Genomic DNA, 23,970 nt, shown 5'->3' with positions numbered 1-23,970 from the left:
CCGTTATGCGGAATAGTTGGGCAACACATTACATCATTGGCTGTACAATAAACCAACTCTAATAGCCCCTTATTAGGTGACATGGATACCAAGACTGCCTCTCAAATATTTATGTATGAGGTAGGGAGCTCTAACAACTTGCTGTTAATGCATCATCTTAAAGTGTCTAACAATAATTAACAAACATTGCAGCGAGGATACAAGTATAACAACACAGGTTTTATATTTATAGAAATTGCAATGACAAAAATGGTGCGCATATCCTCAACAGTAAAGACCATATAACTACTTCTATTGGAACACTCAGGAAGAAACATCAGATCTTGAAACACAGAAAGAAAACAGTTTATCCCTTTGCGCCCAAAGTTTCTTGGTGTATGAACTTGAAAGTCTCGGTTCATGAGGGTAATAAACAAGTATGAAGAATCAAGAGAGATTATAGCAGTAACACTGGAGCTATATCAGCAGTGTCCATGAATTCTTTTCATACAAATTGGAACTAACCCACTCCAGTTCTGTTGAGCCACATCGACAGTTGAAACTGAACCTGGGCAATTTGAGAGCAGAACGGGCACAACATGTCTCCCTCAGAGGGAATGAAGAATGTCTCTCTAATGCTGAGTGCAGAGCTAGTCGGGTCAGCGCGCCGCTGCTTCTCACTGATCCAGCCTACAGATGTCTGTCTCCTCTGCAGCGATCCTAAAAGCAGCATTGCTTGGTCCTCCCGTGTCTTGCCGCTGTTTGCCTCGTTAAGGGACTCGCCTCCCATAGCTTCCCTTGGCCGCATCCAGCAGACCCCCATGGGACTGCAAACCCGGACTCCCGGCTTGGATTCTTCTCCACACGGGCCAGCTAGCAGGGTAAGTGTAGTGTCTTCCAATCTGTGAGGTTGTAGTGGGAAGTTCTCCAAATCACTTCCATCAAATGTGGAGCCTGCAGTGTGCCGCGTATGACCGCTATCGTTCTGGAATTGTGCACCCCTTGTTTCTTCCGCCGTTATGGCGTAGTTAGGGCTAGTAGACTGTGTGAGGCAGGCCAACTCCTGTATAAGCGAGTTCTTAAACTGTTCAAAACAGTTCTGCAATGCGGTAATAAGATCCTCCATATTGCGTGCTTAAATGATGAAAACAGAGCCAACTCTAATATTAGTTACTCTTTCAAGCGTGCTTGCAGGGATAGAGTCAGCTATTTAGGCCTCAAAACCAGCTCTCTGATCCGTCCAAGAAGTCTGGATCAAAATATGTACCTGGCCAACAATCTAAATAGTACACAGGCGGTATGAAATTATGTCCCCAGTATCCTCATAATTCTACGTTCCAGAATAGGGTACTATATTGAAAATTAATCTAAAAAAAGTTAAATAAAGTCAGGAGCTCCCATGCTTCACGTCTTGTCTCTTTGGCTGCTGGCTCCGCCCCCTGCTGATAGCATTTTTATCTTCCCAATTATTTCCTCTAACTCGATTGGCCGGTTCAGCCAATCCAATTGATCTAACGGAATTTGGGGAACTTTGACTTCCTCCCAAAACTTCCTCTTTCTTTCCTGATTTATTCAGTGCGTTCTATATATATCTGAATAATATTCTTTAAAGGCTTTTAAGATGTCCTCATGGGAGGATATGTTAATATCGTCTCTTTTGATATTGGCTATGACTGTTCTTTTCTTGTGTATTTTATTTAGACCTGCCAAATATCTACCTGACTTATTGCCAAACCTTTGGCATCTACTTTTAGCTTTTATCTCCTCTTGCGTATACTTTTGCATTAAAAATAAATTCCGTTGGTTATTAGCCGAAATGTATTTGTTCCAGTTTGCTATAGAAGCATCTCTAAGATATTGATTATAAGAATTATTTACTGTATTTAATAGCTGTAATTTGCGTTTACCTAGTTTCTTTTTTTTATAAGCCATAAATGTGATCATCTCTGATTTTAAGACTGCTTTTGCAGTTTCCCAATAAAGTATTGGTTCCCCCAAATGTTGGCTATTATTAATCCTAAAACCCTCTAATTTATTCCTTAAAAAATTAAAGAATTCTGTATTTTCTGCCCAATATTTAGGGAAGAAGAAATTATTCCCCTTTTTAATTCGAGATCCATATGTTAAACCTATCGGTGCATGGTCAGATATTGTTATAGGGTATATAGATGTGTCTGTGACTAAAGGTATTACGTTTTTTGAAACTAATAAGTGATCTATCCTTGAGTAAGAACTATGGGTTTTTGAAATACAAGTGTAATTCCGGACTCCTGGATTCCTATATCTCCATAAATCACATAAGCCAATGTTGGCAGATATATCTTTGAAAATCTTAGTCTCTCTATGAGAATTCCTTCCTGGATCCTTCTTATTTCCAAGCTGGAATCTGTCTATTGGCATTCTAGGGACCATATTAAAATCGCCCCCCAAAATTATTTTTGTATCTAAATATTCCAATAATTTACACTGAAGATCATCCCAAAATCTTTTATTATACTCGTTAGGTCCATATACGTTGCAAATTGTGAAAACTTCGGAATTGATTTCTATTTTAATAATAGCTATACGCTCATTCTCTTCTACTTTTTTTTCCACTATTCTATAATTTAAATTCTTATTGATAAGTATAGCTACTCCTCTTTTCCTTGTTTTACAATCAGTTGCAATAATTTCCCCTACCCAATTACATTTTAGTTTCATATATTCAATCTCCTTTAAATGGGTCTCCTGAATTAAGGCAATATCTGTTCCTAATGTTTTCAAATATTTTATTATAGCCTTCCTTTTAATAGGGGATGTTATCCCACCAACGTTCCATGAAATTATCTTGAGTTTTTGCATTATCTTACTATATAATTATAACACTGTGTGTTCATAAAATATTAGATTAAACTTAAGGGTGTAATTAAAAGAGCCAGCGGGAACTGCAAAAGAAGGGGGGCTGGGGAGGGGCCGCAGGGCAAGAGAGGGAGGAGAGAGAGAGAGTGAGAGAGGGAAAGAAAGAAACACACAAAAAAAAAAAAAAGTTAAATAGAACATCCTTAACAACAAGGTTTACCCTTATTGCTTGTTTACTCTTTTTTTATAAAATGTATACTCATATTTAAAATCAAACAATATGTAACCATTATTTAAGAAAAAAAAAAGAACCTAACTTGTTATTCCACCTTGTTACTATCACCTTAGGCAATTTTAAAGAAATGTTTAACTTCTTCAGGATCTTCAAAAACTTTCACCCCGTCTTCACCCTCATATTTCAATTTTGCTGGATATAAAACAACTGCTTTGTGCCCTGCTGCTATTAAACTTGTACACAAGGGAGTCATTCTTCTTCTTTTATTCAGTGTTTCCATAGAATAATCACTGAACATTAACAATTTTTTCCCGTTAAATTCCAAACTTCCTTTCTTTCTATATAAATTCATAATTTTAACTTTGTCTTGGAAGTCTAGGAATTTAGCAATTACTGATCTAGGTTTTTGCTCAGTGATATTCTGCCTTCTTGCCCCTATTCTATGCACCCTTTCTATCCTTAAGGGTAGGTCTTTCTCTTCAACCCCTAGTATCCTGGGCAGCTGTAATGACATTAATTCCTGTAGACTTTCTTCCATACCCCCCTCTTGCAGACCTATAATTCTTACATTGTTTCTACGTGCCCTATTTTCTAGATCCTCTATTTTTGCACATAGATCCGATATTTGTCTGCTATTCTTATTCTGTGTCTGTTCTAGTCTGTTCTGATTATCTTCCAGTTCGGATATTCTTTCCTCTGCTTCCTGCATTCTGCCTGAGAAATTTTTAAAATCTTCTGCTAATTTAGAAACTTCAGACTGAATTTTATCAAAACGTGGCAAAAACATCTCTGACAGTTTCCTGACCACCCAATCTCCTTCCCCTGAGAGGGACCCTTCTTCACCACCCCCTTCTAAAGAAGTTTCACCCTGTGACTTCCGAGTGAGTTTTTTCTCTTGAGTTTTTTGTCTTTTAGACATAGTGCTACTTTGTGTATTAGTGATATATTTATCCATATATAGCCTAGAATGTTGCAACTGATAACAAACAAGTGCTTCAATTTATTCTCTTTATCTGTGTAGTGTGTATATGTCTTCTGATCTTTTATGTGTTGCTTATCCCTCTAAAGAGATAATCAATAAGTGATAAAAATAAAAAAAAAATATAGTAATCTATAAAAAGGAAAAAAAAAAAAAAAAAAAAAAAGAAAAGAAACAGCAACCAGTGTTTTGTACCAAATGTTCAAGTGCTCTAACAACACGTGTGATTACTCTAAGAAGAGTAACTCCCCCTGGGAAGCATCTACTGTATTTGAAGAGTGATAGGTATTTTCTGTTTGAGAACTAGACTTATTAGAGGGATGTACCTTTATAGTCCAAGACTGTTATTCTGGCTATAGAGCTTATTCTATAACCTGAAACCTGTAGTCTCAAAAATCAACACCTCTATGTAAATATTACTTCTACAGGGCTATTCCTATATCCTGCACCTGTATAGGTAAACTCCTTAATTAAAGCTAGCTTTATACTCATAAAACTATAACCTTATCTGTCTGAGAAAGATAGCTTTATATCCAGTATTGTTCTTATTGCTTATAGATTGTGCTTATGACTTCTATAATACTGTAAATAATCTTTTAACATGCCCTCGCTGCTCAGATGGCCAAGTACAGAAGTTTATTAACTATCAGAGTATATAGAGGGGTAATCAAATTTTTCCTTTACAGAATAAACAACTTTTCTAAACAGCCCCTTTATATAGTATAACTACTTGCACAGGAATAGGAGAGTTATTAATGCTATAACCCATTCTACTAAATGTAATCCTGGACTCTCATTTAAATATGGTTCAGAGAAACCGTATATGTACTTAGAGTACAATTACGTTTACAGATTCATAAGCCTTTTAAATAAACTTATTCTATTGTCCTCAGTTCCATGTACTTAAGAGGAAATAGAAACCAGCCTCTTATTATGAAATACAAAACTTCTTAATTTTCTTATGGCTCCATGTTTCTACATCAGCTGCTCCATGTTCATACTTAGTTCCTTATATCCCAAGACAGGGTTTTTTATGTGTTTGATTTCTCTGTTTCTATGACACTGTCCTGTTAACTCCGTGGGTATAGCTCTTTTCCCCAGCTTATCGACCCTTACATATCCTAGATTCAGGTATTTATCAGGCAATGGGGTAGATTTTTCAGGCACTTATTACGATGAACAATTAGCACTAAGGATCTCCTTCAGACCTGTGCCTCTGATCTTGCTACGGATACTTTAGACATTTAGGCCCTTTTCTCCCCTTTCTCGCCTTTTTTTCTTCCTTCCCCCTCTTCCCTTTTAGTTACTCCAGCATATAGTTTTTCACGGGTTCGTTGTTAGCCTGGCAAAGCAACTATTTTGCCTCTTTAAATATTAGTGTCCTTTTATTCGGCTAATGTTCTTTTTTTTTTTAAATCCCAGCCACAACACATGGTAAAAGTCATTAGAACAAAACCGCTTATAGCACTAAGCGTATACTTGCGGTTTGTGATGAGGGGTTCCTGCGCCGTCTTCTAACAGTCGCTTTCCAGCCTGTGGGGCCGACTTGCTTCTTAGTTCCGGCTTCTGTACCAACGTTAGGCCGCTATCACCTTGAATGGGGAATGAATGGGCCTCCCTGCTCGCCCTGAGTAGCAGATTACCCCACGCTGTGTCTTGTTGTGTTGCGGCTTCTTAGTAGATCCTGATGCCGATAGTGCATCACACGTGCTCCTGGCGACAGGTGGTGTTGTGACCTGCGGTAAGAGGGGGTGTCCGGGCAAGTAGACACATTAGCCCGAATTGTGTAGTTCCAACTGCCTATTACTGCACTCCTTCCCCGGGTGCAGTTCGTTTTCAGGCCCGCAAAACTTGTGGCCAAGAATCCAGCAGTTCTCTGGGATCTTCCAGGACGCTCACAGAGAGCGATGCACCAGCGCTTCCCCTTGCTGGCTCCACCTACCGGAACTCAAAAACAATGCTAGCATGCGTCATATTTACTGATAGTAGCAATATTCATTGAAACAACTGTAGCTTGCAATTACTAAAAATTAGATGTCCATTGTATTAAAGATAATTATCTTTTGTAAAGACAGACAGGTAGGCAGGCAGAAAAAGGGGCAGGAAACTCTTTATCATGTTTTTGTCATGGGTCAGCAAGTGATTCTGGGCCTGTACTGGCGCTATTTATTAATTTATATATTTGCCATCTAAATTTTAACCCCGTTTTAACTCTTCAATTTTTTACAGACTGTGAATGACCGCATGATCAAGAACAAAAAGCTTTGGGAAGAAGCGCTAAGTGTCTACCGCCACACTGCCTTGAATGCACCCGATCCCGTCTGATCTCGGAAGTTAAGCAGGGCCAGGCCTGGTCAGTACCTGGATGGGAGACCGCCTGGGAACCCCAGGTGCGGTAGGCTTTTTTTTTTCATTTTTAAAGCAGTGAAGCATGCGTCATATTTACTGATAGTAGCAATATTCATTGAAACAACTGTAGCTTGCAATTACTAAAAATTAGATGTCCATTGTATTAAAGATAATTATCTTTTGTAAAGACAGACAGGCAGGCAGGCAGGCAGAAAAAGGGGCAGGAAACTCTTTATCTATGTATAGTTTTTGTCATGGGTCAGCAAGTGATTCTGGGCCTGTACTGGCGCTATTTATTAATTTATTTATATATTTGCCATCTAAATTTTAACCCCATTTTAACTCTTCAATTTTTTACAGACTGTGAATGACAGCATGAGCAAGAACAAAAAGCTTTGGGAAGAAGCGCTAAGTATCTACCGCCACACTGCCTTGAATGCACCCGATCCCGTCTGATCTCGGAAGTTAAGCAGGGCAAGGCCTTTTCAGTACCTGGATGGGAGACCGCCTGGGGACACCAGGTGTGGTAGGCTTTTTTTTTCATTTTTAAAGCAGTGAAGCATGCGTCATATTTACTGATAGTAGCAATATTCATTGAAACAACTGTAGCTTGCAATTGCTAAAAATTAGAAGTCCATTGTATTAAAGATAATTATCTTTTGTAAAGACAGACAGACAGGCAGGCAGAAAAAGGGGCAGGAAACTCTTTATCTATGTATAGTTTTTGTCATGGGTCAGCAAGTGATTCTGGGCCTGTACTGGCACTATTTATTAATTTATTTATATATTTGCCATCTAAATTTTAACCCACATTTTAACTCTTCAATTTTTTACAGACTGTGAATGACAGCATGAGCAAGAACAAAAAGCTTTGGGAAGAAGCACTAAGTGTCTACCGCCACTCTGCCTTGAATGCACCCGATCCTGTCTGATCTCGGAAGTTAAGCAGGGCCAGTCCTGGTCAGTACCTGGATGGGAGACCGCCTGGGAACACCAGGGGCAGTAGGCTTTTTTTTTCATTTTTAAAGCAGTGAAGCATGCGTCATATTTACTGATAGTAGCAATATTCATTGAAACAACTGTAGCTTGCAATTACTAAAAATTAGATGTCCATTGTATTAAAGATAATTATCTTTTGTAAAGACAGACAGACAGGTAGGCAGGCAGAAAAAGGGGCAGGAAACTCTTTATCTATGTATAGTTTTTGTCATGGGTCAGCAAGTGATTCTGGGCCTGTACTGGCACTATTTATTAATTTATTTATATTTCTTTCATGTAATTAACAAGAGTCCATGAGCTAGTGACGTATGGGATATACATTCCTACCAGGAGGGGCAAAGTTTCCCAAACCTTAAAATGCCTATAAATACACCCCTCACCACACCCACAAATCAGTTTTACAAACTTTGCCTCCAAGGGAGGTGGTGAAGTAAGTTTGTGCTAGATTCTACGTTGATATGCGCTCCGCAGCAAGTTGGAGCCCGGTTTTCCTCTCAGCGTGCAGTGAATGTCAGAGGGATGTGAAGAGAGTATTGCCTATTGAATGCAGTGATCTCCTTCTACGGGGTCTATTTCATAAGGTTCTCTGTTATCGGTCGTAGAGATTCATCTCTTACCTCCCTTTTCAGATCGACGATATACTCTTATATTTACCATTACCTCTACTGATTCTCGTTTCAGTACTGGTTTGGCTTTCTACAAACATGTAGATGAGTGTCCTGGGGTAAGTAAGTCTTATTTTCTGTGACACTCTAAGCTATGGTTGGGCACTTTATTTATAAAGTTCTAAATATATGTATTCAAACATTTATTTGCCTTGACTCAGAATGTTCAACTTTCCTTATTTTCAGACAGTCAGTTTCATATTTGGGATTATGCATTGAATTATCATATTTTTCTTACCTCAAAAATTTGACTTTTTTCCCTGTGGGCTGTTAGGCTCGCGGGGGCTGAAAATGCTTCATTTTATTGCGTCATTCTTGGCGCGGACTTTTTTGGCGCAAAAAATCTTTTCCGTTTCCGGCGTCATACGTGTCGCCGGAAGTTGCGTCATTTTTTGACGTTATTTTGCGCCAAAAATGTCGGCGTTCCGGATGTGGCGTCATTTTTGGCGCCAAAAGCATTTAGGCGCCAAATAATGTGGGCGTCTTATTGGCGCTAAAAAATATGGGCGTCGCTTTTGTCTCCACATTATTTCAGTCTCATTTTTCATTTGCTTCTGGTTGCTAGAAGCTTGATATTTGGCATTTTTTCCCATTCCTGAAACTGTCTTATAAGGAATTTGATCTATTTTGCTTTATATGTTGTTTTTTCTCTTACATATTGCAAGATGTCTCACGTTGCATCTGAGCCAGAAGATACTACAGGAAAACCACTGCCTGCTGGATCTACCAAAGCTAAGTGTATCTGCTGTAAACTTTTGGTAGCTATTCCTCCAGCTGTTGTTTGTAATAATTGTCATGACAAACTTGTTAAAGCAGATAATATTTCCTTTAGTGATGTACCATTGCCTGTTGCAGTTCCCTCAACATCTAAGGTGCAGAATGTTCCTGATAACATAAGAGATTTTGTTTCTGAATCCATAAAGAAGGCTTTGTCTGTTATTTCTCCTTCTAGTAAACGTAAAAAGTCTTTTAAATCTTCTCTCTCTACAGATGAATTTTTAAATGAACACCATCATTCTGATTCTTTGGACTCTTCTGGTTCAGAGGATTCTATCTCAGAGATTGATGCTGATAAATCTTCATATTTATTTAAGATGGAATTTATTCGCTCTTTACTTAAAGAAGTACTAATTGCTTTAGAAATAGAGGATTCTAGTCCTCTTGATACTAATTCTATACGTTTGGATAAGGTTTTTAAAGCTCCTGCGGTTATTCCAGAAGTCTTTCCTGTTCCTAATGCTATTTCTGCAGTAATTTCCAAGGAATGGGATAAATTGGGTAATTCATTTACTCCTTCTAAACGTTTTAAGCAATTATATCCTGTTCCGCCTGACAGGTTAGAATTTTGGGACAAAATCCCTAAAGTTGATGGGGCTATTTCTACCCTTGCTAAACGTACTACCATTCCTACGTCAGATGGTACCTCGTTTAAGGATCCTTTAGATAGAAAAATTGAATCTTTTCTAAGAAAAGCTTATCTATGTTCAGGTAATCTTCTTAGACCTGCTATATCATTGGCTGATGTTGCTGCAGCTTCAACTTTTTGGTTGGAAACTCTAGCGCAACAAGTATCAAATCGTGATTCTCATGATATTATTATTCTTCTCCAGCATGCTAATAATTTTATCTGTGATGCCATTTTTGATATTATTAGAGTTGATGTTAGGTTTATGTCTCTGGCTATCTTAGCCAGAAGAGCTTTATGGCTTAAGACCTGGAATGCTGATATGGCTTCTAAATCAACTCTACTTTCCATTTCTTTCCAGGGAAACAAATTATTTGGTTCTCAGTTGGATTCTATTATTTCAACTGTTACTGGTGGGAAAGGAACTTTTTTACCACAGGATAAAAAATCTAAAGGTAAAAACAGGACTAACAATCGTTTTCGTTCCTTTCGTTTCAACAAAGAACAAAAGCCTGATCCTTCGTCCTCAGGAGCAGTTTCAGTTTGGAAACCATCTCCAGTCTGGAATAAATCCAAGCCTGCTAGAAAGGCAAAGCCTGCTTCTAAGTTCACATGAAGGTACGGCCCTCATTCCAGTTCAGCTGGTAGGGGGCAGGTTACGTTTTTTCAAAGAAATTTGGATCAATTCTGTTCACAATCTTTGGATTCAGAACATTGTTTCAGAAGGGTACAGAATTGGTTTCAAGATGAGACCTCCTACAAAGAGATTTTTTCTTTCCCGTGTCCCAGTAAATCCAGTGAAAGCTCAAGCATTTCTGAATTGTGTTTCAGATCTAGAGTTGGCTGGAGTAATTATGCCAGTTCCAGTTCCGGAACAGGGGATGGGGTTTTATTCAAATCTCTTCATTGTACCAAAGAAGGAGAATTCCTTCAGACCAGTTCTGGATCTAAAATTATTGAATCGTTATGTAAGGATACCAACGTTCAAGATGGTAACTGTAAGGACTATATTGCCTTTTGTTCAGCAAGGGAATTATATGTCCACAATAGATTTACAGGATGCATATCTGCATATTCCGATTCATCCAGATCATTATCAGTTCCTGAGATTCTCTTTTCTAGACAAGCATTACCAATTTGTGGCTCTACCGTTTGGCCTTGCTACAGCTCCAAGAATTTTCACAAAGATTCTCGGTGCCCTTCTGTCTGTAATCAGAGAACAGGGTATTGTGGTATTTCCTTATTTGGACGATATCTTGGTACTTGCTCAGTCTTTACATTTAGCAGAGTCTCATACGAATCGACTTGTGTTGTTTCTTCAAGATCATGGTTGGAGGATCAATTTACCAAAAAGTTCTTTGATTCCTCAAACAAGGGTAACCTTTCTGGGTTTCCAGATAGATTCAGTGTCCATGACTCTGTCTTTAACAGACAAGAGACGTCTAAAATTGATTACAGCTTGTCGAAACCTTCAGTCTCAATCATTCCCTTCGGTAGCCTTATGCATGGAAATTCTAGGTCTTATGACTGCTGCATCGGACGCGATCCCCTTTGCTCGTTTTCACATGCGACCTCTTCAGCTCTGTATGCTGAACCAATGGTGCAGGGATTACACGAAGATATATCAGTTAATATCTTTAAAACCAATTGTTCGACACTCTCTAACGTGGTGGACAGATCACCTTCGTTTAATTCAGGGGGCTTCTTTTGTTCTTCCGACCTGGACTGTAATTTCAACAGATGCAAGTCTCACAGGTTGAGGAGCTGTGTGGGGATCTCTGACAGCACAAGGAGTTTGGGAATCTCAGGAGGTGAGATTACCGATCAATATCTTGGAACTCCGTGCAATTTTCAGAGCTCTTCAGTTTTGGCCTCTTCTGAAGAGAGAATCGTTCATTTGTTTTCAGACAGACAATGTCACAACTGTGGCATACATCAATCATCAAGGAGGGACTCACAGTCCTCTGGCTATGAAAGAAGTATCTCGAATTTTGGTTTGGGCGGAATCCAGCTCCTGTCTAATCTCTGCGGTTCATATCCCAGGTGTAGACAATTGGGAAGCGGATTATCTCAGTCGCCAAACGTTGCATCCGGGCGAATGGTCTCTTCACCCAGAGGTATTTCTTCAGATTGTTCAAATGTGGGGGCTCCAAGAGATAGATCTGATGGCCTCTCAGCTAAACAAGAAACTTCCCAGGTATCTGTCCAGATCCCGGGATCCTCAGGCGGAGGCAGTGGATGCATTATCACTTCCTTGGAAGTATCATCCTGCCTATATCTTTCCGCCTCTAGTTCTTCTTCCAAGAGTAATCTCCAAGATTCTGAGGGAATGCTCGTTTGTCCTGCTAATAGCTCCGGCATGGCCTCACAGGTTTTGGTATGCGGATCTTGTCCGGATGGCATCTTGCCAACCATGGACTCTTCCGTTAAGACCAGACCTTCTGTCGCAAGGTCCTTTTTTCCATCAGGATCTGAAATCCTTAAATTTAAAGGCATGGAGATTGAACGCTTGATTCTTGGTCAAAGAGGTTTCTCTGACTCCGTGATTAATACTATGTTACAGGCTTGTAAATCTGTATCTCGAGAGATATATTATAGAGTCTGGAAGACTTATATTTCTTGGTGTCTTTCTCATCATTTTTCTTGGCATTCTTTTAGAATACCGAGAATTTTACAGTTTCTTCAGGATGGTTTAGATAAGGGTTTGTCCGCAAGTTCTTTGAAAGGACAAATCTCCGCTCTTTCTGTTCTTTTTCACAGAAAGATTGCTATTCTTCCTGATATTCATTGTTTTGTACAAGCTTTGGTTCGTATAAAACCTGTCATTAAGTCAATTTCTCCTCCTTGGAGTTTGAATTTGGTTCTGGGAGCTCTTCAAGCTCCTCCGTTTGAACCTATGCATTCATTGGACATTAAATTACTTTCTTGGAAAGTTTTGTTCCTTTTGGCCATCTCTTCTGCTAGAAGAGTTTCTGAATTATCTGCTCTTTCTTGTGAGTCTCCTTTTCTGATTTTTCATCAGGATAAGGCGGTGTTGCGAACTTCTTTTGAATTTTTACCTAAAGTTGTGAATTCCAACAACATTAGTAGAGAAATTGTGGTTCCTTCATTATGTCCTAATCCTAAGAATTCTAAGGAGAAATCGTTGCATTCTTTGGATGTTGTTAGAGCTTTGAAATATTATGTTGAAGCTACGAAATCTTTCCGTAAGACTTCTAGTCTATTTGTTATCTTTTCCGGTTCTAGGAAAGGCCAGAAAGCTTCTGCCATTTCTTTGGCATCTTGGTTGAAATCTTTAATTCATCTTGCCTATGTTGAGTCGGGTAAAATTCCGCCTCAGAGAATTACAGCTCATTCTACTAGGTCAGTATCTACTTCCTGGGCGTTTAGGAATGAAGCTTCAGTTGACCAGATCTGCAAAGCAGCAACTTGGTCCTCTTTGCATACTTTTACTAAATTCTACCATTTTGATGTATTTTCTTCTTCTGAAGCAGTTTTTGGTAGAAAAGTTCTTCAGGCAGCGGTTTCAGTTTGAATCTTCTGCTTATGTTTTTTGTTAAACTTTATTTTGGGTGTGGATTATTTTCAGCAGGAATTGGCTGTCTTTATTTTATCCCTCCCTCTCTAGTGACTCTTGTGTGGAAAGATCCACATCTTGGGTAGTCATTATCCCATACGTCACTAGCTCATGGACTCTTGTTAATTACATGAAAGAAAACATAATTTATGTAAGAACTTACCTGATAAATTCATTTCTTTCATATTAACAAGAGTCCATGAGGCCCACCCTTTTTTGTGGTGGTTATGATTTTTTTGTATAAAGCACAATTATTCCAATTCCTTATTTTATATGCTTCGCACTTTTTTTCTTATCACCCCACTTCTTGGCTATTCGTTAAACTGATTTGTGGGTGTGGTGAGGGGTGTATTTATAGTCATTTAAAGGTTTTGGAAACTTTGCCCCTCCTGGTAGGAATGTATATCCCATACGTCACTAGCTCATGGACTCTTGTTAATATGAAAGAAATGAATTTATCAGGTAAGTTCTTACATAAATTATGTTATTTGCCATCTAAATTTTAACCCCGTTTTAACTCTTCAATTTTTTACAGACTTTGAATGACAGCATGAGCAAGAACAAAAAGCGTTGGGAAGAAGCGCTAAGTGTCTACCGCCACACTGGCTTGAATGCACCCGATCCCGTCTGATTTCGAAAGTTAAGCAGGGCCAGGCCTGGTCAGTACCTGGATGGGAGACCGCCTGGGAACACCAGGTGCGGTAGGCTTTTTTTTCATTTTTAAAGCAGTGAAGCATGCGTCATATTTACTGATAGAAGCAATATTCATTGAAACAACTGTAGCTTGCAATTACTAAAAATTAGATGTCCATTGTATTAAAGATAATTATCTTTTGTAAAGACAGACAGGCAGGCAGGCAGAAAAAGGGGCAGGAAACTCTTTATCTATGTATAGTTTTTGTCATGGGTCAGCAAGTGATTCTGGGCCTGTACTGGCACTATTTATTAATTTATTTATATATTTGCCATCTAAATTTTAACCTCGTTTTATCTCTTCAATTTTTTACAGACTGTGAATGACAGCATGAGCAAGAACAAAAAGCTTTGGGAAGAAGCGCTAAGTGTCTACCGCCACACTGCCTTGAATGCACCCGATCCCGTCTGATCTCGGAAGTTAAGCAGGGCAAGGCCTGGTCAGTACCTGGATGGGAGACCGCCTGGGGACACCAGGTGCGGTAGGCTTTTTTTTTTCATTTTTAAAGCAGTGAAGCATGCGTCATATTTACTGATAGTAGCAATATTCATTGAAACAACTGTAGCTTGCAATTACTAAAAATTAGATGTCCATTGTATTAAAGATAATTATCTTTTGTAAAGACAGACAGACAGGTAGGCAGGCAGAAAAAGGGGCAGGAAACTCTTTATCTATGTATAGTTTTTGTCATGGGTCAGCAAGTGATTCTGGGCCTGTACTGGTGCTATTTATTAATTTATTTATATATTTGCCATCTAAATTTTAACCCCATTTTAACTCTTCAATTTTTTACAGACTGTGAATGACCGCCTGAGCAAGAACAAAAAGCTTTGGGAAGAAGCGCTAGTGTCTACCGCCACACTGCCTTGAATGCACCCGATCCTGTCTGATCTCGGAAGTTAAGCAGGGCCAGGCCTGGTCAGTACCTGGATGGGAGACCGCCTGGGAACACCAGCTGCGGTAGGCTTTTTTTTTCATTTTTAAAGCAGTGAAGCATGCGTCATATTTACTGATAGTAGCAATATTCATTGAAACAACTGTAGCTTGCAATTACTAAAAATTAGATGTCCATTGTATTAAAGATAATTATCTTTTGTAAAGACAGACAGGCAGGTAGGCAGGCAGAAAAAGGGGCAGGAAACTCTTTATCTATGTATAGTTTTTGTCATGGGTCAGCAAGTGATTCTGGGCCTGTACTGGCTCTATTTATTAATTTATATATTTGCCATCTAAATTTTAACCCCATTTTAACTCTTCAATTTTTTACAGACTATGAATGACAGCATGAGCAAGAACAAAAAGCTTTGGGAAGAAGCGCTAAGTGTCTACCGCCACACTGCCTTGAATGCACCCAATCCCGTCTGATCTCGGAAGTTAAGCAGGGCCAGACCTGGTCAGTACCTGGATGGGAGACCGCCTGGGAACACCAGGTGCGGTAGGCTTTTTTTTTTAATTTTTAAAGAAGTGAAGCATGCGTCATATTTACTGATAGTAGCAATATTCATTGAAACAACTGTAGCTTGCAATTACTAAAAATTAAATGTCCATTGTATTAAAGATAATTATCTTTTGTAAAGACAGACAGGCAGGCAGGCAGAAAGAGGGGCAGGAAACTCTTTATCTATGTATAGTTTTTGTCATGGGTCAGCAAGTGATTCTGGGCCTGTACTGGCACTATTTATTAATTTATTTATATATTTGCCATCTAAATTTTAACCCCGTTTTAACTCTTCAATTTTTTACAGACTGTGAATGACAGCATGAGCAAGAACAAAAAGCGTTGGGAAGAAGCGCTAAGTGTCTTCCGCCACACTGCCTTGAATGCACCCGATCCCGTCTGATCTCGGAAGTTAAGCAGGGCCAGGCCTGGTCAGTACCTGGATGGGAGACCGCCTGGGAACCCCAGGTGCGGTAGGCTTTTTTTTTTAATTTTTAAAGCAGTGAAGCATGCGTCATATTTACTGATAGTAGCAATATTCATTGAAAAAACTGTAGCTTGCAATTACTAAAAATTAGATGTCCATTGTATTAAAGATAATTATCTTTTGTAAAGACAGACAGACAGGTAGGCAGGCAGAAAAAGGGGCAGGAAACTCTTTATCTATGTATAGTTTTTGTCATGGGTCAGCAAGTGATTCTGGGCCTGTACTGGCGCTATTTATTAATTTATTTATATATTTGCCATCTAAATTTTAACCCCATTTTAACTCTTCAATTTTTTACAGACTGTGAATGACAGCATGAGCAAGAACAAAAAGCGTTGGGAAGAAGCGGTAAGTGTCTACCGCCACACTGGCTTGAATGCACCCGATCCCGTCTGATCTCGGAAGTTAAGCAGTGCCAGGCCTGGTCAGTACCTGGATGGGAGACCGCCTGGGAACACCAGGTGCGGTAGGCTTTTTTTTTTCATTTTTAAAGCAGTGAAGCATGCATCATATTTACTGATAGTAGCAATATTCATTAAAACAACTGTAGCTTGCAATTACTAAAAATTAGATGTCCATTGTATTAAAGATAATTATCTTTTGTAAAGACAGACAGACAGGTAGGCAGGCAGAAAAAGGGGCACGAAACTCTTTATCTATGTATAGTTTTTGTTATGGGTCAGCAAGTGATTCTGGGCCTGTACTGGCGCTATTTATTAATTTATATATTTGACATCTAAATTTTAACCCCATTTTAACTCTACAATTTTTTACAGACTGTGAATGACAGCATGAGCAAGAACAAAAAGCTTTGGGAAGAAGCGCTAAGTGTCTACCGCCACACTGCCTTGAATGCACCCGATCCCGTCTGATCTCGGAAGTTAAGCAGGGCCAGGCCTGGTCAGTACCTGGAATGGAGACCGCCTGGGAGCACCAGGTGCGGTAGGCTTTTTTTTTTCATTTTTAAAGCAGTGAAGCATGCGTCATATTTACTGATAGTAGCAATATTCATTGAAACAACTGTAGCTTGCAGTTACTAAAAATTAGATGTCCATTGTATTAAAGATAATTATCTTTTGTAAAGACAGACAGGCAGGTAGGCAGGCAGAAAAAGGGGCAGGAAACTCTTTATCTATGTATAGTTTTTGTTATGGGTCAGCAAGTGATTCTGGGCCTGTACTGGCGCTATTTATTAATTTATATATTTGACATCTAAATTTTAACCCCATTTTAACTCTTCAATTTTTTACAGACTGTGAATGACAGCATGAGCAAGAACAAAAAGCTTTGGGAAGAAGCGCTAAGTGTCTACCGCCACACTGCCTTGAATGCACCCGATCCTGTCTGATCTCGGAAGTTAAGCAGGGCCAGGCCTGGTCAGTACCTGGATGGGAGACCGCCTGGGAACACCAGGTGCGGTAGGCTTTTTTTTCTCATTTTTAAAGCAGTGAAGCATGCGTCATATTTACTGATAGTAGCAATATTCATTGAAACAACTGTAGCTTGCAATTACTAAAAATTAGATGTCCATTGTATTAAAGATAATTATCTTTTGTAAAGACAGACAGACAGGTAGGCAGGCAGAAAAAGGGGCAGGAAACTCTTTATCTATGTATAGTTTTTGTCATGGGTCAGCAAGTGATTCTGGGCCTGTACTGGCGCTATTTATTAATTTATTTATATATTTGCCATCTAAATTTTAACCCCATTTTAACTCTTCAATTTCTTACAGACTGTGAATGACAGCATGAGCAAGAACAAAAAGCTTTGGGAAAAAGCGCTAAGTGTCTACCGCCACACTGCCTTGAATGCACCCGATCCCTTCTGATCTCGGAAGTTAAGCAGGGCCAGGCCTGGTCAGTACCTGGATGGGAGACCGCCTGGCAACACCAGGTGCGTTAGGCTTTTTTTTCTCATTTTTAAAGCAGTGAAGCATGCGTCATATTTACTGATAGTAGCAATATTCATTGAAACAACTGTAGCTTGCAATTACTAAAAATTAGATGTCCATTGTATTAAAGATAATTATCTTTTGTAAAGACAGACAGACAGACAGACAGGTAGGCAGGCAGAAAAAGGGGCAGGAAACTCTTTATCTATGTATAGTTTTTGTCATGGGTCAGCAAGTGATTCTGGGCCTGTACTGGCGCTATTTATTAATTTATTTATATATTTGCCATCTAAATTTTAACCCCATTTTAACTCTTCAATTTTTTACAGACTGTGAATGACAGCATGAGCAAGAACAAAAAGCTTTGGGAAGAAGCGCTAAGTGTCTACCGCCACACTGCCTTGAATGCACCCGATCCCGTCTGATCTCGGAAGTTAAGCAGGGCCAGGCCTGGTCAGTACCTGGATGGGAGACCGCCTGGGAACCCCAGGTGCGGTAGGCTTTTTTTTTCATTTTTAAAGCAGTGAAGCATGCGTCATATTTACTGATAGTAGCAATATTCATTGAAACAACTGTAGCTTGCAATTACTAAAAATTAGATGTCCATTGTATTAAAGATAATTATCTTTTGTAAAGACAGACAGACAGGTAGGCAGGCAGAAAAAGGGGCAGGAAACTCTTTATCTATGTATAGTTTTTGTCATGGGTCAGCAAGTGATTCTGGGCCTGTACTGGCGCTATTTATTAATTTATATATTTGCCATCTCAATTTTAACCCCATTTTAACTCTTCAATTTTTTACAGACTGTGAATGACAGCATGAGCAAGAACAAAAAGCTTTGGGAAGAAGCACTAAGTGTCTACCGCCACACTGCCTTGAATGCACCCAATCCTGTCTGATCTCGGAAGTTAAGCAGGGCCAGGCCTGGTCAGTACCTGGATGGGAGACCGCCTGGGAACACCAGGTGCGGTAGGCTTTTTTTTTTCATTTTTAAAGCAGTGAAGCATGCGTCATATTTACTGATAGTAGCAATATTCATTGAAACAACTGTAGCTTGCAATTACTAAAAATTAGATGTCCATTGTATTAAAGATAATTATCTTTTGTAAAGACAGACAGGCAGGCAGGCAGAAAGAGGGGCAGGAAACTCTTTATCTATGTATAGTTTTTGTCATGGGTCAGCAAGTGATTCTGGGCCTGTACTGGCACTATTTATTAATTTATTTATATATTTGCCATCTAAATTTTAACCCCGTTTTAACTCTTCAATTTTTTACAGACTGTGAATGACAGCATGAGCAAGAACAAAAAGCTTTGGGAAGAAGCACTAAGTGTCTACCGCCACACTGCCTTGAATGCACCCGATCCCGTCTGATCTCGGAAGTTAAGCAGGGCCAGGCCTGGTCAGTACCTGGATGGGAGACCGCCTGGGACACCAGGTGCGGTAGGCTTTTTTTTTCATTTTTAAAGCAGTGAAGCATGCGTCATATTTACTGATAGTAGCAATATTCATTGAAACAACTGTAGCTTGCAATTACTAAAAATTAGATGTCCATTGTATTAAAGATAATTATCTTTTGTAAAGACAGACAGACAGGTAGGCAGGCAGAAAAAGGGTCAGGAAACTCTTTATCTATGTATAGTTTTTGTCATGGGTCAGCAAGTGATTCTGGGCCTGTACTGGCGCTATTTATTAATTTATATATTTGCCATCTAAATTTTAACCCCATTTTAACTCTTCAATTTTTTACAGACTGTGAATGACAGCATGAGCAAGAACAAAAAGCTTTGGGAAGAAGCGCTAAGTGTCTACCGCCACACTGCCTTGAATGCACCCGATCCCGTCTGATCTCGGAAGTTAAGCAGGGCCAGGCCTGGTCAGTACCTGGATGGGAGACCGCCTGGGAGCACCAGGTGCGGTAGGCTTTTTTTTTCATTTTTAAAGCAGTGAAGCATGCGTCATATTTACTGATAGTAGCAATATTCATTGAAACAACTGTAGCTTGCAATTACTAAAAATTAGATGTCCATTGTATTAAAGATAATTATCTTTTGTAAAGGCAGGCAGGCAGGCAGAAAGAGGGGCAGGAAACTCTTTATCTATGTATAGTTTTTGTCATGGGTCAGCAAGTGATTCTGGGCCTGTACTGGCACTATTTATTAATTTATTTATATATTTGCCATCTAAATTTTAACCCACGTTTTAACTCTTCAATTTTTTTACAGACTGTGAATGACAGCATGAGCAAGAACAAAAAGCTTTGGGAAGAAGCGCTAAGTGTCTACCGCCACACTGCCTTGAATGCACCAGATCCTGTCTGATCTCGGAAGTTAATCAGGGCCAGGCCTGGTCAGTACCTGGATGGGAGACCGCCTGGGAACACCAGCGGCTAGATTTGGAGTTCGGCGGTAGATGGGTTGCTAACGCCACGCGTGTTTTATGTCTAACGCACGGCATTGTTTAACTCCGGTATTTAGAGTTCAAATAAGACCATCTAACGATGCTCTTAACGCGTGTATGTCACACGCGTAATCCTGCCCGCGTTAGACAGTCTCCCATAGAGATCAATGGGAAAGGCAAAAAATAGCTTTTTTCACCTAACACTCGATCTCGCGAGAATACGCACAGCTCGGTCATATGACGCATACCACATCATGCACAACAATAACACGCCGCAAATGTCACAACAACAATCAATCAACAAAGCACACAAGCATTACACATTCACAAGCGGGGGAATTTGTAATAAAATTTTATACGGGGAATACGCATATACTTTAAGATGCGGAAAATCGCAAAATAACAACAAGGATTAAAAAAGATATACATACACTAGAAAAAAAATCGCATTCAATATCACTATATATTATGACAAACATACATATACAACACTTCACGAAGAACACACCATCGCAAATTCACATTTAAAAAGAATACTATTGGACAATGAAAGAGAAAACGACCACTATGACATCATCGCATTCTACACATTCCACAAATACCAACTCTAAATGAGCATGCGCAAATTCACACACTTAATACACATTGCAATAATATTAATTGCTAATAAAGCACACCTGAACACTATTTACAACGGAAATTGGGACATCATTAAACATTTACACAGGGTATATAAGCACCACACAAGCAGGGCTTCTTTGACTGTGTTGCTGTTGGGTCTTTGGAGATTGGAGGTTTAATATTAGAGAGTTTGAGAATTTTTGAGAGTTAGTTAGTGTTAGCGTGAGAGAGTGAGTGAGTTAGTGGGAGTTAGTGGGAGTGGGAGAGAGTCTGTTAGTGGGAGCGTAAGTGAGTTAGTGGGAGTTATTAGTGAGAGTTGTTAGTGGGAGCGTAAGTTACTGGTAGTTAGTGAGAGTTAGTGGGAGTGTTTGTTAGTGAGAATTAGTAGTAGTGTGAGTTAGCGAGCGAGTGATTTTTCTGTACACTTAACACATTTACACGCAAACACATTCAATACATACATACACTTATCAATAACACTACATACACTCCATACCCCCTACCCCCTCATACTACACTCCATACCCCATTCCTTGTAGTCCCATTCCCTTTCATCCCATTTACTCTTATCCCATACCCCATACCCATCCCATACCCATCCCCTAGTTACATTTAGTTTACATATCCTCCTTTTAGTCTTCTTCTTCTTTTCGTTTATTTAAATACTCCTTACCCTCTTTGTTTTTTTACATCCCTTTAAGCACCTTTTTTGTCTTTTTACTTCTTTATTTTGACCCCCTTTCATTTCATCACACTCACTTTTTGTTTGATTATTTGGGGTTTAGTTTAGGGAAGAGATGGAGGCCAGGCAGGGGACAGGTAGAGGGGGGAGGAGAGGGAGGGGGAGAGGAACAGGGCAGGAAGGGGAGCAGGAAGGGGGGCAGGAAGCGGGGGTGGAAGCGGTGGGTGGACCCAGCCACTTGGTTGAAGATGACCAAGTGGCTGGGCCCAGTGGCGGTCAGAGTAGGGCTTCACAGTCCGGGAAACAGAGGGCATCATCACAGGGGAAGGCCAAGGCGACTAGGGAGGCGAGGTTTACGATGGAGGAGAAGGAGGCCCTCGTAGAGGCCTATATGGCCAGGCATAGGAGGCTGCAGCACCAAAAGACAACCCCGACTGACAAGAGGAGGCTCTGGAATGAGATCAGGAATGCAGTGGGTGGCCGGAACCGAGATATGGATTCGATCAAACATCGCTACCGGGACTGTAAACTGGAACTCAAAAAAAAGTTAGGTCTGGAGGCACGACATGCCGCAGGAATCGGTGGCGGACCTGCCCTTGAAATCGAGTACTGCCGATGGGAGGAAATGTTGCGGCCCAGCATCTCCGAGGTGGAAGTAGTCATATCGGAGGAATTGATACCGGGAACCTGCCACTCTCATCTGACGGTAAGCTCATTGAACAATAATTTCACATACGAATGTATTTCAATGGACACTATACGCAAACATTTACTTTCATGATTGAGGTAGCGAATACAATTTGACAAAACATTCAAATGTACTTAAATTACCTAATTTGAATCCTTCTTGAGATATATTTTAAGGAAGAAATAGCCATGCACACGGTGAAACAATCACAGGAGGCAGCTATATTCAGCTAACAATCAGCATCTTATAAGCATATTTAGATATGCTTTTCAGCAAAGAATATCCAGAGAATTAAGCTAATTAGATAAGAAAAGTACATTCGAAAGTTGATAAAAAATGTATGCTTCTAAATCATGAAAGATAAAACATTGGGTTTCATGTGTTAAGGATCCGATTAATGCTATAACGTTGTTTACACGCATTCAATTACTTTGCGGTTACATCAGTATCTAGGCTATAGGTTAGGTGTGCATTTAAACAGACTGAAAACAAACGCTAAAACATTCACATTGACCAGATATCACAAACACGGTTTATGAAAAAGCTGAAATCGTATTGATTGTTTGTTAGATTTCTAAGTGGATTAATGATTCTGCATTTGTAATTGTATCGTAAGCTAAGTCATTTAAAGCTTGATTTGCAAATATGCTAATATATACATTTTTATTTTTTTTATTTTTTTAATATACAGAGTCTGGGGACGAGGCAGCACAGGAAACACAGCCTCATGCATCTCCCCGGGATGAGAGTGGTGGGGAGGAATTTCCACTTCGGAGGGAAGAGGCCCCCCGTGACGAAGAGCGCACGGGAGATGATGAAGAGGCCCCGGAAGCACAGGAGGATCCCGCGGAACCCGAGGCCCCTCAAGGACCCGCACCCCGCCGTGCACGGGCACCCCGCCGTGCACGGGTACAACAACAAGCACAACAAGAGGAAATAGCGGAGGTGCGGGTTCTACTGGACTACATAGACCAGATGCGTACCTCCCGGATAGAAAATATCGAAAGACGCAATAGAATACTTGATGGCCAAAATCAAATTATTCAAGGACAAAATCAAATCATCACCATACTGAATCGAATCGAAGAAGGACAAACCAGAATATTTCAGCTTCACCAAGAAATGTTCACTTTTTTCCGGGAGGCGCATGCTGGTCTACCTCCTGGTCCGCCTCTTGCTGCTGGGCCTCTTGCTGCTGGGCCATCTCCTCCTGCCGGCCCATCTACTCCTGCCGGCCCATCTACTCCTGCCGGGCCATCTACTCCTCCTCAGCCATCTTCTCCTCCTCAGCCATCTTCTTCTCCTCAGCCATCTTCTCCTCCTCACCTTGGTCATCCCAGTACTCTTCCTTCCACTCTTCCCACAACAGCTCCAAGGAGAACTCTTCGGAGTCGGCAGTTGCCTCTCCCAGAGCCTCAGCCCCGTGGGAAGAGGGGAAGGAAGAGGAAGTAAGTATTTTTTTTCATCTTTACTGGTTTTTTTAATTTAATGTGTAATGGATAGGTATGTGATGATGTGGTTTTCATACACTTGTGGACCACACTCTGTATATAATCGACTTCTATGGGACCGGGTCCATGGAGGGAGATTGTTTGCAGAGTGTGGGTTATAAGTGTGTGAAAACCACATCATCACATACCTATCCTTGTTCATGATATTGATTGGTTTCTGTGATGTGATGTCCAAACTGTTTCCCGAATCGCAAACAAAATTACAATTACAATTATCCATGATGGCATATTACTGTTTGAATGCCAATAACACAGCCAAGTATTTTTTTTCATCTTTACTGGTTTTTTTAATTTAATGTGTAATGGATAGGTATGTGATGATGTGGTTTTCATACACTTGTGGACCACACTCTGTATATAATCGACTTCTATGGGACCGGGTCCATGGAGGGAGATTGTTTGCAGAGTGTGGGTTATAAGTGTGTGAAAACCACATCATCACATACCTATCCTTGTTCATGATATTGATTGGTTTCTGTGATGTGATGTCCAAACTGTTTCCCGAATCGCAAACAAAATTACAATTACAA

The 23,970-nt window shown here is 40.0% G+C and overlaps 13 non-coding genes and 4 pseudogenes across 13 annotated transcripts; all 17 read left to right on the top strand.

Annotated features, from left to right (window-relative positions):
* Positions 1–6,314: 6,314 nt before the first annotated feature.
* LOC128650954 (5S ribosomal RNA) lies at positions 6,315–6,433 on the top strand. Its single transcript, XR_008401064.1, has one exon. It is a non-coding gene; the product is annotated as a 5S ribosomal RNA (ribosomal RNA).
* A 361-nt stretch (positions 6,434–6,794) lies between these two features.
* Positions 6,795–6,913, top strand: LOC128650872 (uncharacterized; annotated as a pseudogene).
* A 357-nt stretch (positions 6,914–7,270) lies between these two features.
* LOC128650816 (uncharacterized) lies at positions 7,271–7,389 on the top strand (annotated as a pseudogene).
* Positions 7,390–13,615: 6,226 nt separating this feature from the next.
* LOC128650780 (5S ribosomal RNA) lies at positions 13,616–13,734 on the top strand. The gene has a single exon (XR_008401038.1). It is a non-coding gene; the product is annotated as a 5S ribosomal RNA (ribosomal RNA).
* Positions 13,735–14,089: 355 nt separating this feature from the next.
* On the top strand, positions 14,090–14,208 carry LOC128651080 (5S ribosomal RNA). Its single transcript, XR_008401076.1, has one exon. It is a non-coding gene; the product is annotated as a 5S ribosomal RNA (ribosomal RNA).
* A 360-nt stretch (positions 14,209–14,568) lies between these two features.
* On the top strand, positions 14,569–14,687 carry LOC128650764 (5S ribosomal RNA). Its single transcript, XR_008401021.1, has one exon. It is a non-coding gene; the product is annotated as a 5S ribosomal RNA (ribosomal RNA).
* A 356-nt stretch (positions 14,688–15,043) lies between these two features.
* On the top strand, positions 15,044–15,162 carry LOC128650724 (5S ribosomal RNA). Its single transcript, XR_008400984.1, has one exon. It is a non-coding gene; the product is annotated as a 5S ribosomal RNA (ribosomal RNA).
* Positions 15,163–15,519: 357 nt separating this feature from the next.
* On the top strand, positions 15,520–15,638 carry LOC128651092 (5S ribosomal RNA). Its single transcript, XR_008401077.1, has one exon. It is a non-coding gene; the product is annotated as a 5S ribosomal RNA (ribosomal RNA).
* A 361-nt stretch (positions 15,639–15,999) lies between these two features.
* Positions 16,000–16,118, top strand: LOC128650742 (5S ribosomal RNA). The gene has a single exon (XR_008401001.1). It is a non-coding gene; the product is annotated as a 5S ribosomal RNA (ribosomal RNA).
* Positions 16,119–16,475: 357 nt separating this feature from the next.
* On the top strand, positions 16,476–16,594 carry LOC128650763 (5S ribosomal RNA). Its single transcript, XR_008401020.1, has one exon. It is a non-coding gene; the product is annotated as a 5S ribosomal RNA (ribosomal RNA).
* Positions 16,595–16,951: 357 nt separating this feature from the next.
* On the top strand, positions 16,952–17,070 carry LOC128651126 (5S ribosomal RNA). The gene has a single exon (XR_008401080.1). It is a non-coding gene; the product is annotated as a 5S ribosomal RNA (ribosomal RNA).
* Positions 17,071–17,431: 361 nt separating this feature from the next.
* LOC128650801 (uncharacterized) lies at positions 17,432–17,550 on the top strand (annotated as a pseudogene).
* Positions 17,551–17,919: 369 nt separating this feature from the next.
* On the top strand, positions 17,920–18,038 carry LOC128650943 (5S ribosomal RNA). Its single transcript, XR_008401063.1, has one exon. It is a non-coding gene; the product is annotated as a 5S ribosomal RNA (ribosomal RNA).
* Positions 18,039–18,394: 356 nt separating this feature from the next.
* On the top strand, positions 18,395–18,513 carry LOC128650745 (5S ribosomal RNA). Its single transcript, XR_008401004.1, has one exon. It is a non-coding gene; the product is annotated as a 5S ribosomal RNA (ribosomal RNA).
* Positions 18,514–18,870: 357 nt separating this feature from the next.
* On the top strand, positions 18,871–18,988 carry LOC128650593 (5S ribosomal RNA). Its single transcript, XR_008400873.1, has one exon. It is a non-coding gene; the product is annotated as a 5S ribosomal RNA (ribosomal RNA).
* A 356-nt stretch (positions 18,989–19,344) lies between these two features.
* On the top strand, positions 19,345–19,463 carry LOC128650988 (5S ribosomal RNA). Its single transcript, XR_008401067.1, has one exon. It is a non-coding gene; the product is annotated as a 5S ribosomal RNA (ribosomal RNA).
* Positions 19,464–19,817: 354 nt separating this feature from the next.
* On the top strand, positions 19,818–19,934 carry LOC128651096 (uncharacterized; annotated as a pseudogene).
* The last annotated feature ends 4,036 nt before the right edge of the window (positions 19,935–23,970 follow it).

Source organism: Bombina bombina, chromosome 2, assembly GCF_027579735.1.
Source record: "Bombina bombina isolate aBomBom1 chromosome 2, aBomBom1.pri, whole genome shotgun sequence".
In the NCBI taxonomy this organism is placed as follows: Eukaryota; Metazoa; Chordata; class Amphibia; order Anura; family Bombinatoridae; genus Bombina; species Bombina bombina.
Note: the sequence above shows the minus strand (reverse complement) of the source record. Positions and strands in the feature narration are given on the sequence as shown.